Raw genomic sequence first — 18,447 nt, forward strand, 5'->3', positions numbered from 1 at the left:
GAAGGTAGGAGGGTGAGAGGGTTCCTGGAGGGAATGGTAATAAACAGAATAGGTGCTCCTCACCAACTGGAAGTGTGAATCTCCCCCATGGCTTACACCTAGATAATCAGAAAGAACAGCACATCGCAAACTCTCAGGTTCATTCTTATGAGAAGTTCCTTAGCTGCTTTTATCAATCTATCATTCGTCTTTTGGACTTGCATATTAGGAGCTGAAAGAAAAGATGGAATTTGGATGTAACCCCCAAGAAGTTTGTAATGTAGTTATAGAAATAAGAGGAATTTGTGTGAAACAGAGAACACAAATCAGAACATAAGAAACCTCTAAATGTTACTGTCCAGACCTCAGGGTGTGGAAAGCAGCTCAAAGAGGTGGGAGTTTGATCAGTGTGGAGCACAGAAGGTTTTGCAAAGGGGAGAGGGGAAAGTGTCCCGAGTGGCAGTTATTAATGAAACAGAAGCAAAATCATAATGAGAATCTGAGGTCTTCCTAAAGAGGTACCCAGGCTCCCGCAGCCCTTGTCCTTCCATCACATTACGCACCTGGGGCTTCCACGAAGCTCTGAAAGATCAAATGATAATAGAAAGAAAAGCTCCATGGTCTAGGATAACTACCTGAATCCACCCAGGTATTGACTCCTTTAATGCCCCACCCATGATTCTATAGGTAAGATGCTAGGAGCTTGTCCAACATTGTCCTGATAGTATACTGGCCTGTGTACATAGGCAGAATAAAATTACATTTAAAATGGCTTAGTGTCATTGATTTGGGGGAACTCTTATTTAGGAGGTCAGCTCTCTCCATGGCACAGATGTCCCTTAGACTGGGCTTATGAAGAACCAAAGGAAATGGGAGATTTACATATGTCCACTTACCTCAGCCTAATTACACAGTCAAATCAGGGCACATGCAAAATTCATTTCAGGGCCCAAACTGCCCAATTTCTCTGCTTTCATAGATTTAATTCACTGAGTAAATAATAAACACATGCTATGACCACACCAAGTCAGAAGCACAGTAAAAATGGAAGACCATGCCTGGGATAAGCTGGTACAACCAGATCTCTTAGTACAGAAAGTGTTTTTCCTTCCTGAGCACAGTAAAATTCCTCAGTGTCCCCCCAAACCCAGGTAGGGCTGAAGTCATAAAGGGACAGATTCTTCTCCCAATGAACAACAATAGTATTTTCCTGACCTCTAGAGAAAGTCAAGTAAATGCTTAGTTTTCTCCATCATAGATATATGAGGTGTTGGTATGCTTTTAAAAATGCTCTAAGATCTCCTATATGCCACCTTTTTTGTTTTTTCATAAAGTGTTGTTGATGTCAAGATAAAAAAATAAGCTATGTCTACTCAGTGAGTTTACGGGTGACACAACACTACAGCTGGCCTCTGCCTCTTGGCAATCCTTAAACAATGCAAATGACAGGATTTGACTGAACTAAATATTCCATTTTCTTGGTCCTTCCTCATCATCTCCCTCCCTTTGGTCCTAACCCATTTGCACTCCTGGCTCCTGCCACTGGAGTCTAGGCATGCCAAACTTAGAGATACATTTGGCTCTTTAGAGCTTAATATGTCACATTGAAAGCCATAAAAAAGGGAAATTGCTGTTCCAACATTCACTAATGTATGATTAAAAGCAAAACGATGTCCTTTGAAGGACTTCAAAAGATACAGTGACAAGTACGTGTGGATTCTGTGCCCATCCTATGTAGAGGAGAAAATGTTGATGGCAGTGAATTTTTCAGCCCTTAATCAAGGCCATTTGTGAATTTTGACTCCCACCCTAGCCAGATTTCCCCTGGCCCCCTACTGAGACTTACCACACTGCTCTGACTATCCTTTTTTCAGGTTGCGGTGTCTCTCCACTATTATTCTATCATCCTGTCTTTGGCATTTAAAATCTCATTCCCCCATCAACATCAAATCTGGTCTGAGTCTCACTCCAAAGAATTCTTAAACACAGAGGTAGATGGTCACCTTTGAGCCATAGGTTAAATGTCCCAGAATTATACCACTGGGCAAAATTTGGGAAGGTCAAGTTTCAAAAGTACCAGCTCTAGACTCTACAGTATAAAATATGATATGAAGAATGTGCACTTGCCTTGCCTATGTCCTTGGAATACTTCCAAAATGAATTTCTATGTATGTGGAGGGAGGATGGTGAAAGTCCTGTTAAGCAACTATCACGGCACCATTTCTCCAGTGTCTTCTTCCTCTTCACTTCTTAAAAGTAAATGTCTCATAATGACACCGGAAGGAAACTCTGTCTGAGGCTGGAAGACCCTATCGCCTTCCCTTCAGGCAAGGGGGTCAAGGGGTTAACAAGGAAAGGATCTTAGGAAGGTCCTCAGGAAGGATCTCAAGGAAACTCCTCAGACCAGACTCACTGTCAACTCTAGTAAATTGCTTCCAAGGTTTTCGAGCAACCCTATTTTGAATCTTCCTTAGAATAACCCAGAAATATATTTCTAATCCTCCAAGGTCAGCAATCAAAGATAACATGAGGACCAAAATAATTCTTAATAAGAGATATGCACAGTTCTGGAAAGAGAGGGTCTCAGCTCTGCCCACCCTAATTGCAGTTCTGTTTGCTCGTATAAGTTAGATTTTCTGCATGGCCAGCGGAGCTCTGTGACATGTCGCCCTGAGAAGCTGGACTAAGCAAAAAAGTGTGCTCTCCCTTTTCAGAAACAGCCAAGGCGTGCTCACTGTAGTATGTAAACATTTTATACTGAGTGAATTCCATTTCTACCCATGTTCATCACAAATGAGCCCCACCAAAATGCTCCAATATATATGCATGGGCGGGGGGTGGCTCTCAAATGCACTGTATGAAAAAATTAGAGCTAAGCAGGAGGCACAGCTCAGTTTCATTTAATTAGAATTTCAGAGAAGCCTAAAGAAAAAAGTCGGTATCTCCTTAAATGTTCTGTTTCTGCACGAGTATAGCTATCTTGCATTGTCAGGTGGTTTGAATTTGAAATGATTCCAAAGGCACAGCCTTTAAACCCTGAATGTTTGACTCAGGTAATATTATCACAGACAGACAATGAAAAAAAACATTGAGCTCATTTCTATTCTGAATTTTGTATCAGTGTCCACTTCTCCTTTAATCGGGGTGAGAGACTCTTCCCCCTATATCAATGCTTGAGCCCTGACATAATGTCATTGCTTTCAGCACATCCCCTGAGTGTGCTCACTCCTTATTTTGATTCTTTCCTGTCTTATTTTCAAGTCTCTTTATTATCATTCATTTCTCCCCAGTTCAACCATCCAACTTTGTTTGCTACTATTCATTTACAAGGACCCTCCTGCTACCCAGATCTAACTCCTCATGGGCCCACATCCATGCTCTTCCCTTTCTTGCCTTCTCATTTCTACTCACACTAATCCCCATGCCTCTCTCCCTACACACATAAACATGTAACATGCATTTCCTCCCGCGGTATACATTTACTGGGCACCTACTGTTTACTAGACACTGGAGAGACAACAGTGACCAAATCAGACAGAGATCCTCACCCTCGTGGATTTTAGATTCTTAATCTTTTGAAAAAGATCAAGTACCTTATAGAAAGAGTAAGATGGCAAGTTCGAAGTAGTGATGGGGAGAACAATGAGAGCAGGGCAAGGGATCAGGAGAGCCTCTTCCAAGAAGACTTGCTCCCTGGTCTGAGGGACAACAGTCGGCAACAATCTCAAATTCCACTTTGGACTACCAAGCCACACTATCCCCATGCCCACCTCTGCAGCACTTCCCTGGGCCTGTTCCTCAAATAAATCCAAATGCACTTGAATAGGAAACACAAAGTGAACAACAACTCTGTTTTCTAAGTGGCTCTCCAAAACATGGTGAATACTGTTTCACAGGGCACCGTGTCCTGGCACAGCAATGTCTGCCTTCCTGTAACAACCTAGCAACTCGCCCAGACTGTGAAGCCAGAAATACTGTCCCTGATGGAAATGGGTTTGGTTTTGTTTTTCGTAATTAAGATAGGAATTTTTATGACTATAAAAGCAATACATGCTTGCTGTAGGAAAAACAAACAATGCAGAAAGCTTTTTAAAAAATGATGGTTTTATATAATTCCACAATGAGATATCTGCTGCTAACATTTTGGTGAACAGCCTTTCACAATTCCTTTTCTGCTGATACACGGTTTTAAGAAATCAAAATGAGATTCTATTATGCATGCTCTTTGTTTTTATTGTTGACAGTATTACAGATGTCTCCCAATTCCCCCCTTTACCCACCTCCGCCCAGCCCCTAACCACCCCCACTCCCCAGGTCTTCACCACCTTATTGCTCTTTTGTATTCTAATTATTTCATATAACTACATGCTGACACGATGTTTTAGAGAATACTGATAGCTATTGAAGTGTTAAAAGACAAGGGCAAGGATCCCTAATTCAGGAAAATGATAAACATAGGGATCAGGTATCGTTTGGGGAAAAAGAAGGAGTCTGCAAGGAACATGTCTCCTCTAGTTCAAACCGAAAGCCTTACAGAGTGCTGAAAAAATCCCTGCGGAGACACTTGTATGACATGACGAAGGTACACTCTTTGTTAGTCTTGGACAGAAAACGAGAGAGTAGAGCATCACTTTCCTTTTTGTGTTCCTCTGAATCCTCCCAGGAGGCTGTCTGGGAAGCCCTGTGAGACAGGGGCCTCTCTGAAAGGTTCTGTGAATTCGCTATCTTTATTGTCAAAGGGTCTTGAATATTGTTAGAGGGAAATCAATGTAAAAGACATCCAGTCTCTGGAATCCAAGCCTGGCAACACAAGAAAAACGAGACATTGGGCTCCTTTAAAACTGACCAGGAAACAAGGGTGTAAAAAGCCCCCAGAGGCACCTGCAACGGCTTCCTCCGAGATAAAGAACCTGCTGGCTGCAGCAGCATGTACACTGTACTTGCTACACCACAATGACCTGGGGCAATGCCACTCTGGTCTATGCATGTGTTAACACTTTGCTTTAGACTTACATTTAGGAAATATACAAGGGCCTTATGGAAATAAACTCGTGATCCTTCAGAAGACATTTGGCACTCAGCACCTACACATATAAGTAACATATAAATATGCCATAGTAAAACCTTTCCCATGAATGCTTGAAATGTCACCATTATGCTTTTTTTAGCCTCCCTTTCTTCTTCTCTACTCTTCCAGAAGTTACATGTTCTACTCACCTTATCATTTTTTCAATCCATTTATTGAGAGTTTAATTATCTTGAATGCAAATTATTATATCAGCATTTTCCAGGAATATTTTTTATAAATCTGTTCCTTTTCACAGTTTTCTATTTTATCTTATGATTCCTATATCTTCCTTTATTACTTTGAGCATTTGAAAAATATTAAATCTCTTGTAGTCTTATTTTAACCCCCAGTCATTAAGGTATAAATATTCTCTCTGGTGTAGTATTTCCTTGTATAATTTGCAGCATTTTCCCTCAGCCTATCTTAGGATCTATGAGATATGTTCAGTGAGAATCCCATGCTCTGGGTATAGAAACATCCTAATAGACAGCTTCTCGTTTGCTGCTGTGGAGCATTTTCATATTCTCCAGTTTAGTGATGATCTTTCCATTAATTTCATGGCTTGAGGTTACTGTACCCAGTGATGGTGTGAATTCTCAACCAACATCATCATGTGTCACCAGCCTGGTGTTACTACTACTTGCAGGTGACTGTTCCCACCTGGGGCCTAGGCTGCTTCTTTGATGTTTCCCTAGTCACTAAGGGGAGTTTTGGAGCCCCCATCTCATTAATATGCAGCCTTTCCTGACTCCTGACTTTATGCGGGTGGTTCAGCTCTAGCTCCTCTCAGACAAATACAGATCTGCAAGTTGGGAAGATCCAAGTGGTTTTGAAACTTCAAACCTGACCATTAAGCTCATTAGAATTGTTCCTTGGTCCTCCGGCTTCAGTATATATTCATCATTCTGATCAGGTTGGGGATAGAGTCACTGTCATAGTTTCCAAACTGACTAAGTATTTTTTAAATGCTTGGTCTATTTCATCCAGCACTGGTATGTATCTAAAGGTAGAGAGGCCAACATATCAGACTTCCATATCAGCCAGAACTCTCAACATCAATGTTTTATTGTCTATGATAGTATACCATCCTCTCCTGGCTCTCCTTTGAAAACAGGATGACAGACGGAGGTAACCAATTATGTAAATAGAAGATACACTTTAGATTACCATCTACCTTGACAAACTGGGCTGCTGGAAGCTACCGAGCATCTCAAGGAAAAAGAAATGATTGAAAGGCAGGAAGGAGTTGCAGAAACAAGATGCTGAGGACACCAAAAGCAACTTTCCCCAAGTTTTAGCTCTAAAAATGTATAAATATATATGCATATCTACAAATATGTATATTACTGATAAGCAAGTGGAAAGCTAAAACTAGATGGCAGCTGCTGATCTTGTACACACGGCTGTGCTCTAAAGGTGTCTCGATGGCCACAGAAACCCTGCTAGAGGAGAGAGATTTGAGAATGTTAGCCGCAGGGGAGCAGGGCAGCTTTCCTTAACTATTCAGGATCCTGTTAGGGGTTGAGCAATATTCCAAAGCCTGATCTCCCCAACTTTCAGAAGCTCCATCTCTCAGCCTCTCCCCTCTCATAACTGGCCTCCTCCCACTCAGTCACTAGGCAGAGAGTGGCTGGGGAAGGGGAGATTGGGAGCAGGAGTATCAGGCAGAAAGTTAATCACGTAGATGTCAATCATTTGAGCCCTCCAGACTCCAGGTCTTGCCTCCTTAACACAAATGCTCCCAGGGAGCACGGCTTTGTGTTTGCTTTCCATGGTGTTGCATTGTGTCTGAGAGACACCTACAGTTCAGCTGCTGGAACAATTGCTTCATTTTCCTCTTTCTCGTGAGTGGGTGAAGAGCTGGAGCTCATTTTTAACCAACCTGTTATGAAATCATGGTAGATCAAAGATGTGATTTAAGGGTCTCCAGAAAGATCCAAAGGCTCCAAAAGTACTTCTACTATCTGTTCCTGTGTGTCCAATATTCATAACAACTCTTTTGTTAAAGCGTTGCTCCCTATTGACATGTAATCCCCACCCACCTCAATCAGATTTAACCAGTTGTCAGACACTGGCACTGGTGTGAGTTTTCCTGTAAAGCTGAGATCAGTACAGAGAGGGAAGGAAGTGGAAGCCACTGAAAGAAGCTTCGATGATGCAGGATTAGAGACTAATTAAGCTCCCTATGATGCCTGAAGCTACACTCAACTCCCCTAGCCCCCCTCCAGGCAAACTTGGTTAAGGACCATCCCATTGCATTTCCTCTCAAATACCTTCATTCCCTACTCAAGCTGAAAATAGCTCCCTGAGTTTGACTCATCATTATCAACCCTTTCAGCTACTATTTATCCTCACTTTTAACTCAGTGATTTTTAGTCCTTAGTTTTGTAAAGTGTTTGGGGACTAGAGGAAAGAAAAACCAACCTCAACTGAACATCTCTCAGCCTCCATTCCCCAGTTCTTGCTGGCAGGTTATAAACTGTTAACACTATAAGACACCTCTTTAGGTTATACAAGCAGCAAGCAATAAAAGACTCACTCTCAACTCTGGGGAGATATTTTCCAATAGTCTTCTCATTTCTTCATTGTCTTTGCACCTCCCTAGCTCTCTTGAAAGACTATGGGGCTTACTCTGTCACTGACCTTGTCTAATCATATTGATTGTCAGTGATTGCCGTCTAATTGGAAAAGCAAGTTGCTATGGTAATTCCTGTGTTTTATGCCTTACATTTAAAGATACAATAATCCTAAAAGAAGGGAAATTGCTTGTAGTTGGTGACATAGGAAAACATAATTAGATATACAAGTTGTGAAACTAATCTATTCAAATGAATTCTGAAATCTAAATCAGGATTTGATATAATAAATTGGTCCCAGAATTTCTACCATTTGGTCAGAATGTTTTTCTTTTCCTCCAAATACTTACATTTTTAGAAAAAAAATAAAGAAAATGTATCATGAACAAGCAGGAAGGAGGTGGCTACTCATAACCTAAAGTTAGATATAAGGATCCATAGTGTCAGGATGCTGCATTGTGTGCTTGGAAGAACATCAGCATGGAAGTTGACAGACCCAGGTTCTGCTTCTCTACCTTTCACTTGCTGTGTGACTTTAGGTAAATTACCATACCTTTCTGTGCATTATCATTTTCACTGATAACAGCTTTTGCTTCTTTCATTAATTTAGTCAATCAACAGGAAGCCTTGAAAATCAGTCTCAATGGAAAAGACTAAAGAGCAATTTCTTATTAGAAGCATCTTAAAGGCAGAAATTGTATTCTGTTGAATATGACTGAATAAGAGACCTGAAAAGTAATTTGAGATTTGGTACCAAAAATGCTAAGGCATTCATTGTTAATACCTCTTCCCTCCAACTCAATAAAATTTAAGCCTGCATGGTGTGATGTAATGGATTTGTTCTATTGAGAATTCAACAATGGCCACAGTTCCAGCCCTAAGGGGCTTAGGACTGGAAGGAAGCATAGCCAGCATGACTGTTAGTCCAACTATGATTAAATACACTGGTAAAGACACAAGGAGTGTGCTAGGGAAGCTCAGAGGAAGGCAAATGTCTTGATTCTAGAGGATTAGAGAATTCTCCTTGGAGAAAACTTTAAAGGTTGAGCCTTAGTATTGGAATGGGTTTCCTTCCTGCTCTACTACTCAGATGTGAGGGCAAAGCAAATGTTTACTTTAATCAATATAAGACAAAGGAGCCTAGCTGGTGTTGCTCAGTGGCTGAGCATCGCCCCATGCAGTAAGAGGTCACAGATTCAATTCCTGATCAGGGCATATGCCAGGGTTGCTGGCTCGATCCTCAATAAGGGGCATGCAGGAGATAGCCGATCAATATTGATGTTTCTCTCTCATCAGTGTTTCTATCTGTCTCTCCCTCTCCCTTCCACTCTCTCTAAAATCAATAAAAACATATTTACAGGACTTCAAGCCCTGCGGATGCCATGTGTCCATTCAGCACACAGTTACAGAGTGCCTGTTTGGTGCACAGATGACAAGTTAGAAATATAACAAATTCCTTAGCCCTAAGGAATTTATAGTCACTAGACTCTAGAAAAAAATAACAACTATGGTACTAAAAAAACAATTTCTTTAACACTTACTAAGCTTCAGATACTTAAAATGTAATTATTTAACAAGGTAAATACTATTGTCCTCATTTCAGATATGAGGCTCAGAGAGGTTAAATAACTTTACCTGTTTCACACAGCTTGTCGGGGTCTGCAAGGCTAGTTCTATTGTCTGGCTTAGAACACAGATAGCCCCTTTCCTGGAAGTCAGCTAGCTTTGACTATTGTTTCTACAACTCCAGCAGGGAGACCCATGTAACGGAACTTGTTTGGATGAGTAAAAATTCACTCTTATCATCATAAATAAGGAACATTTTAAGCTAGACCAGCTCCGTTATTATTTTCTCACATAAATACAGTTTCTTGTGCTTTTGTTAATTTATCTGTTACTTTATCTGAAGAGAGGAGAGGAGGCATGAGTAGGAAAGTAACTAGAAGATAGCTACTAAAATCCCTTCCTTCTTGTGCCGATACCAGGAAATTCTCTTTTCAGGAGCATCACAAAACAAGATAACTTTTCCTAAAAGATGTCTTCCTAACAGGATCTTCATGACCTGAAATTATTTTAGTAAAACACAAATGTGTATTTCACAATTAAATTGCACACATGCCTAGGGGTACAGAAGAGCCCCTCAAAGCTCCTTAAGTGAGGAAGGAGATCTCGGTTCTCTTCTGCCCCATGCAGCCGACACCCCAGACCTCAACAGGAACAACTCCACCATTCATTGTTTTGCTTCTTTCTTTCTTTTTAAATATATTTTTATTGATATCAGAGAGGAAGGGAGAGGGAGAGAAGGATAGAAACATCAATGATGAGAGAGAATCATTGATCAGCTGCCTCCTGCATGCCCCCCACTGGGGATTAAGGCTGCAACCCGGGCGTGTGCCCTGACTGGGAATTGAACCAGTGACCTCCTGGTTCAAAGGTCGACACTCAACCGCTGAGTCACATCAGCCGGGCTGTTTTGCTTCTTTCTAAGTAATTGTTTAAACAAAGGTTTCCAAGGCACAGAAAAGGCCTGGACATAAACTGAACTGGTTCTCAACATCTTGGGTGGCCTTGACCAGCTCAATCAAAGACTCGTGTTGGCAGAGAATCTAGTCTCCTCCTTACTTTCTAGAATTACTGCATTTTTCTCCAGGTAGTTGCAAAGTCTCATAAAATAGGAAGCTCTTTTTAAAAACCATCTTTCTTTTTCCTGACCTATAGTTCTCTTTGCTGTAAAAACAGGGACATTCTCAGGACCAATGTGAAGCAAAAAAGAGCCTGGAGTAGGGCTTTGGATTACCATTTGGGGTGAGATAGGTAAATGTACTGCTCAGAAAGGGATTATAGAGTCAGTGAAAATAGGCCCCTGAATTTCTAAATTCAAAGAAATTCAGAAAACGTAGCAAAGAACAGAATGGATAACAGCTCTGCATGCAGGGTGCTTATGAGGGTGCTACACTCAAGCATTCCAAAGAGGAAAAGAAAACAATCGGTGTGACTCAAATTCAGAAACGGCCAAATGTGATTTCCTTGTTGTTCCCTCATTGCAGCCCATAAAGGGGGCACTTTTGTGCCGAGAATCAGAGTTAATGGGGTGGAAAATGAAGGAGCATAAAAGACAGCGTAATTATGTATTACAGAGTGAAAACAGAGGCTGGGAGGAGGATGAAAGCCAATTGGGGGAGGGAGGGGGTCATGTTACAGGTGTGCCAAGGGTAGCAAAAAGGCGCAACAGATCCCAGAGAGATTATTAAGGAAGATTTTTGGGTGCTGTGGGGTGACAGAAGCGGACAGGAAAGCCCACAATAACTGCCATGTCTACACACATTTGGTGTTTCTTTGGTAAAGAAGCTTGGGATAGATGACAAGGAATAAATCAACACTGGCTTACAGGGAGCTCAATGCAGCCCTCTTTAAGCTGACAATAAAAACCTTCAAGAGAAAAATGACCCAGGCCAGGGGTAGTTTTTTACCATGTCCAGGGCTCAGGGAGAATGGCCCTTGCTGGATACCCTGCTGCTGCTCCTTCATGGGTCTGCCCACAGAGCTGCTCCTAAGGGAACAGATGTGGTGCCTTAAGAAGGATGTTTCACAGAGCCCCTGCCTTCACCCCAGCTTGTTAGAAATGAAAGCTGGCTGCCATGGAGAACTGCCAACCATGTGGCTGGCTGTCTTTAAATAACAGAATCACAGAAATAATTAAAATCATGGAATTCTAGGTCTAGAAGGAACCCATAAGATTATCTGAATCAATAGTGTTGTTTTATAGATGAAGAACAAAGTCCCAGCAAAGGTAACTGATTTGACTCAAGGAGAGTGGTTAATTAGTGGCAGAGTTGAGACTAGAACCTACATCTCCTGGCTCCAGTGATGTAATAAAAATAATAGTAAGCAGCATGACCTTTGCATAACACTGTGTGCTTTGGTTCCTCCTGTATGGCATGCATTATTCATATGGTCATCAATAGCCCCGCCAACTACAGAGCATGGAGTATACAATGTACTGAGAGACAGGGTCTTAGCAGTATCTCACAGAGGAAATGGATCTCAGAGAGCTTCAGTGATTTGCTAAAGTGATGAAAGACTTCCTCCTGCCACTTGGGAGTCCTTGTCTCCTCATGCAGCTCTACAATGCTGCAGTGAAGAGAGTGGAAGATTCAAATTCCTTAATATGAACACCTCCCAGGGTCTGTGTGCTAATGGATTTAGTAGTCCCCATGGTTAAAATGTTGTTCTTTCTGGCAGACCACACTGAAGCCAAGGAACCCAATCAAAGTCTCTTCCCTTTCTTCTCTACACACAGTGTCCACTCCCTTATGACCTTCCCAACCCTTTGTCTTCCATTACTTAGAACTCAATGAATTAATGTTTAAACAATTTCTGAGATGCATACACACAGTAATAAAGGAATTGTCTACTTTTTCTAACTTCTAACTTTAATACCATTCTACCTCCAGAAAATCTCTTTCCCTTTCCCTCCTGCTCTTTCTCCCTCCTTCACTTTTTATCCCTCTCTTTTAATTCCATTTGCTTTCCCAAACAACAATCATGCTCATGGCACCCAATTGTAGGTATTAGATACACTCCTGTATCTAGACAGAGATAAACTCTTAGGCCATCACCTTCTACTCCACCCTTTTCTCCAGTAGCCACTCCATTTTTATTTTCTTGCATATTACATACATCACCTTGAATCTACTCCAGATTTTAATTAAATCATCAGAACACTTAATTGCTTGAAAGAAGATGACTCATGGCCCACTCAAACCTCTCCTGAGTCATCAGTTAAGAACTGCTTGTCTAACAGAAATTACAAAGAGCCATTATTACGATAATGATGGTGGGAAATAAAGAGACATTTGCAAGAAATACTGAAAAAAGTAATTGAGAGGATTTAGGATATATTCAATATTAAAGAGTAGTCAGAGATGACCCTAGGATTTAAAGCTTGGGTTGGGCCACTGAGCCAAGAGGGATGACAGATGGAGCTGTTGGCTGCATCTGTGATTAGGGAGGGGAGGAACTGGAAGAGGAAAATAAACCTACCCAGCCTGGCTGTCCATGAAGGGTTTGCAGAACATGTAGTAGAATATGACTTTGGCAGCTACAGACCTGGTCTAACAAGGAAACTTGTTCCAATGACATGTGAGGCATCAACAAAAGGTACTAACAGGACAAGCTTGAGGGATACTAAAACAAAGCTTGAGAAATGCTGACATCTAGAGTGGTTTGAGAGGGAAAAGCCTATCTAATAAAGAGGGAATATGCAAATTGACTGTCACACCATCACAAAGATGGAGGCGCCCATAGCCACAAGATGGAGGCACCCAGTCCCCTCAGCCCTGCCAGAGTCCCACAGTCCTTTCAGCCCAGCGGGGCTGGGGAGGAGGGCGGCAGGTGCACAGTGCGGCCGGACCCACCCTCAGCCCCCAGATGCCCAGGGTGGGCCTGAGGCGCAGGCAAGCCTTGGATGGCAGCTGCCCAGCCACCCAGGGCCACCCAAGGCTCAGGTAATCAGGGCCGGCCAAGGCTTGCACTGCCGGCAATGGCAGCAGCAGAGGTGTAATGGGGGCATCACCTTCCCCTGATTTCCTGGTCGCCTCCTGCCCCTGAGAGCTCCTGAACTGTGAGAGGAGGCAAGCCGGGCTGAGGGACCCCACCCCTCCAGTGCATGAATATTCATGCACCGGGCCTCTAGTATGGTATACGGGTGTTTTGTGAATTCAAGGACTTCATCTGGGACCTAGATAAGTAGAGCTAAAGGCATCCAGACATCATCAGTACAGCAGACCAAATATACATGTGCCCATTGCATGCTGTATTAAATGTAAAAACCACTGGGACAAAAGCCTATCTCACAGACAAGCTAACCTTGCCACCTTTTACCAGACTTGGGCATGTTGCCTAGAGAAAAGAGGGTAAATAAATACCGAAGACAAACTTCATCTTTGCAGTTTTGTGGGTGCCATTATCGGGACTCAAAGACTACTTTTCCTTCAACTATCCAACCATCCACTAAACATTTGTTGAGTACCTATTACATGCCAACTTACCACTAGATGCTGGAGATACAAAGATAGACTGATAAGATACCATCCAGAAACACAAAGCAGGTTGGGGAGTTAAACAATGCCACTACCACCACTCCTGAAAAGCAATGACAACACAATGTGTGAATTGCTTTAACTGAGAAATTAAAGAAGTCTTGTGAAAATGGGTAGGAAAACTTTAATGATGAGAGAGTAAGGGAAAGCTTTTTAGAAAGGATTTGGGGTTCTTAAAATCAAGTACTTCATTCCCCTTAAGTTGATTTTCACTCCTCTATCATTCTTTTCATACCTTCTCCTATGTCTGTGTTTGGGAGAAAGATCTGGTGGGGTGTTATTAACCTTTCTTCTAAAGAGCCTTGCAGTCCAAAGTGTGATCTCAATACTAGCATGATCCCTTTACCTGAGGTACTAGAAACGCAGAACCTCAGGCCCTTCCCCTTGGAATCTGAATTTTAACAAGATCCCCAGGTGATTCACATGTACACGAACAATTGAAAGCACTGTCATAGAAGATGAGAGCCTCATCTCAGGAAATAAACTTCCAAGGGTCAGGACCCCTCGCCCAAGAAGGGCAGCATTCAGTGTCTACCATGGACAGTTCCAAAAGCTTTTGGTCTCAGGATCTCTATATACACTTATCACTTATTAAGGACAGCAAAGAGATTTACTTATATGAGTTATAGCTACTGACTTTTACAATACTAAAAATTAAATTTGGAAAATTATTTGTTAGTTCATTTAAAAACAATAAATTCCTACATATTGATATAAATAACAGTTTTCAGGCAAAATAACCACCTTTTCAAAATGTATTAGTAAGAAGAGTACCATGGTTTCACATATTTGCAAATATTTTAAACATCTGGCTTAACAGAAGACAGATGCATTCTCATGTCTGCTTCTGTGTTATAGCTGTTGCCATATCACACATCAAGTAAGGTCCCATAATATGCTCACAGAATGAGAGTGAAAATTTCTATTTTAATATTATTATTAAAAAATTGTTTTACCATACAGACCACTGGGCCACTTTGAGATCTATCCCAACCCTAGAACTCTCCTCTATCATGAACCTTTACCTCTAACTTTTAGGAAACACCATCACACTTTGAATTGTGTCAATTGTAATGATTTGTCACAACTGCAAAGAATATTCTTAACAGAATCATTTGAGACAAAGAATGATTTCTTAATTAGGTAAGTTCTTTGGATGGAAAGATTCCACATCCTCCCTTCAAAGACCAGTTGAGTGATCCCCACAATTGTGTTATCTTAGCCAAGCCAGGTCACCTGTTAATCTACCTGGAGATGGTATTGGCTACACTAACTCTAATATACACAGGTACACTGAAAATGAAGGGAAGCTATACATTTGAAAAATATATTGTTAATTAACTAACCAAATGTAAGGTGTTACTACATATTTTCCACATCTCTTGCTACACATTTGCAGTGTTGTGACTTCTGGTTGAAACTTTCTTACTTATGAAAAAATTAATCTAACTCATACCTGTTCTATTTACTCCTATCTCCAGGTTCTATCTCCAGGTTTCTCTTGCTTCTATTTAGTCTCATTATCTTGTACTCCAGGAACCTTGTTTATTTAATTTATTGTCTTAGCAGACAGGGAAAAATTGTCCCTTGTCCTGAAGCAAGTTTTAAGACAGAAATCATAGATCTAAAAGGACCTTTTGGCCATCTCGTCCAGCAGGTCTCAATCCTTCATGCGCATTAGACTCACCATTGCTTGGAGAATTAAAGGGAGGAAAAAACAACACCAGAGTCAAACCCCAGACCAAACAAATCCAACTCTCTGGTGTGGATCCAGGCGTTGGAATTTGTAAAGGTCCATCAGAAGATTCTAAAGCGCAGCCAGAGCTGAGAAACTCTGATCTAGGCCAACTCTTCACTTTCCAGATGTGGGATGGGGGGGAAAGACAGCCAAGTTGGGAAGGAAGCTAACATAGAATCACCAAAATAGAATTAGGATTTGAACACCACATCTGGCCTGACAACATGACTAAGATTCTCCCATTATTTTCTTAATTCAGTCCTCAAAATGAAACAAACAAAAATGGAGTTTTAGTCTTCTTCCTTATTAAGAAGGCATTTTTCAAATAACATTAAAGTATATTTTATATACAATAAAATATATGTACCCATTTTAAGTTTAAAGTTCAATAAGTTAGACACATATATATACACACACCCATGTTAGTACCTCCCCAACCTTAACATAGAATATTTTCATCACCCCAGAAAGTTCCTGTGCCTCTGCCCTGTCAGCAACCTCTATTGAGGCCTCAGGCAACAATTACCCTGGTTTCCCTCACTGCAGATTGGTTTTTCCTGTTTTAGAACCACATAGAAATGGAATCATACAGTATGCATTCTTTTATGTCTGCATTCTTTCACTCAGCATAATTTTTTAAAGATTCAATGATGTTGTATCAGCAGTTTGTTCCATTTTATCGACAAGCAGTATTCCATCGCATGAATATTCCATAGTTTATCCAACTGGGTTGCTTTTGGTTTGGGACTATTACAAATAAAGCTGCTATGGGCATTTGTGTACAAGTCTTTGAAAGTGCATAAATTTTTATTTCTCTTGAGTAAAGATATAGGAGTGGAAATATTAGGCCCAACGTGGCCTGGGAGGCAGGTACATACAAGAAAACGGTTCTGCATCCAGGCAGGGCTCTTTATTAACATAGAGATCAAAATGCTGACTTCATGGGCATGTTCAAAGGATGGGAGAGAAAGCATGTAGAATGTTGGTAAATAGAAGACACTTAGTAAATGATAATAGAAATAACTAGAAACAGAACTGGGTTGGACTGTTCTCAGTGAGGTACTTTCCCACTACAGCACACTGTTCACCTCCCCACAATGCTCATCCAGCCAAAGGCTCCTCCAACCCCACCCAACCCCTATACCCCCTCCTATCCTTCAAGGTGAGGCCATAAAATGTGAACTGCCTTCTGAATTAATTTAGAAGTGTTTCTTCGCTTGTTTGTTCTATTAATTTTTAGTTATCTTTTAAGGAGAAATGCCTACCTTTGGGCCATTATTAGACTGAGATATGACCACAAGCAGTGACCAACCTATTGATAACTGTAAGTGAACCTGAAAATAACTTTCAGAAAATATGACTTTATATGCATTTAAACTCCCTCTGTTGTCTAGTTCTTTCCCCCATGCCTTATTCTCTTCGTGGGCAAATCTTCCACTCCTCCTAAAAGTGCCCTTCTATCTGCAGGACAGAGGAGCAAGATAAATGGCCAATATCCAACATGTTCTATTAAACACACACACACACACACACACACACACACACACACACACACACACACACACACACCTTATCTATGTTCAACTGTAAAAGCTGTGAAGACTTAAATTTACCAAGTGAATCATAAAAGATGCTATCCTAGAATAAGCACTTTTCTCTCATAAAATGTCTCCTCTCTCATGGGGCCTTGTGATAAATGACCCTATCTTCACTGAGGTGACAAGCCCCAGATGTCACCAGCCCCCCCTCACTGAAGTGGCTGCTGTTCACAGTTATACTTCCCCTCTCCCTTCACGCTGGTCCCTTGATCAAGGGCCTTTTTTGAGCTCTTCAGCTAAACAGGCCAGCAAACAGGCTTCTTCCTCAGCCAATTTGAATGCATGCTGCCTTGAGATTTCCAGAGACAATCAGCTTTGGCTTTGGAACTGCATGCAGGTCTTCCTTGGGAGGCCTAATAGCATGTATCATCTGTGAGCCACTTTAACTGATTAAGCCACCCTCTCTCTTCACAAACTCTAGGCTTTTTGCACAGTGGACTACATTCTCCACTGCCCTCAAATTTACTCCAGGAGGAAAAGAAAACTGAGGCTAAATGATCTTTTGGGGGGGTATTTTATGCCAAAGACAATATTAATGCCCAAAGACCTTGAAACAGCAACCCCCCACCTTGGGTAATGACTTGACCAGGGAAGGATTTAAGTCCATGTTTATTTAAAAGACACTGAATTGAGGTTCTCATCTCCCACAACCAGGTCAGCAGACTGAAGAACTTGACTTCATGGTCTAGGGCAGGGTCACTGAATACAGCCCATGGCACTAAGTGCAACCTGCCAGTTGTCTTTATAAATAATACTAGTGGCCCAGTGCATGAAATTAGTGCATGGGGCGTCAGGGAGAGGCTGTTCCTCTCCAATCTGGGACCCCTCAGGGGATGTCTGACTGCCGGTTTAGGACAACCTAAACCGGCAGTAAGACATCCCTCTCACAACCTGGGACCACTGGCTCCTAACTGCTGACCTGTCTTCCTGCCTGATCGTCCCTAACCACTCTGCCTGCTGACCTGCTCACCCCCAACTTCCCTCCCACCGGCCTTCTCACCCCCAACTGTCCCCCCTGCTGGCCTGATCACCCCCAACTGCCCCCCCCCTGCCAGCCTGATTGCCCCTAACCGCCTCTGCCTCTGCCACGCCACCATGGCTTGGTCCGGAAGGACGTCCAGAAGGTCTCCCGGTCTAATTAGCATATTACCCTTTTATTAGTATAGATTTTATTGGGATACAATCATGCTCATTTACGTGTTAGCTATGACTACTTTTGCCCTAAATTATCAGTTGAGCAGTTGCAACTGAGACCAAATGGTCTGCTGAACTAAAAAATATTTACTCCCTGGCCCTATAGAAAAAGTTAACCAATCCCCAGTGGAGGTAACTTAAAGTTTGTTCTCATCCTACACATTCCCTAAATATCTTTAAGCAAGGCTCTTTC

General features: G+C 41.7%; 1 protein-coding gene across 2 annotated transcripts in view; it reads left to right on the forward strand.

Moving 5' to 3' along the window:
• FSHR (follicle stimulating hormone receptor) overlaps nt 1-18,447 on the forward strand; it is a 129,791-nt gene that overhangs the window by 69,522 nt on the left and 41,822 nt on the right. The window lies entirely within an intron of this gene.

The sequence above is a fragment of the Myotis lucifugus genome, unplaced genomic scaffold (assembly GCF_000147115.1).
Source record: "Myotis lucifugus unplaced genomic scaffold, Myoluc2.0 scaffold_6, whole genome shotgun sequence".
In the NCBI taxonomy this organism is placed as follows: domain Eukaryota; kingdom Metazoa; phylum Chordata; class Mammalia; order Chiroptera; family Vespertilionidae; genus Myotis; species Myotis lucifugus.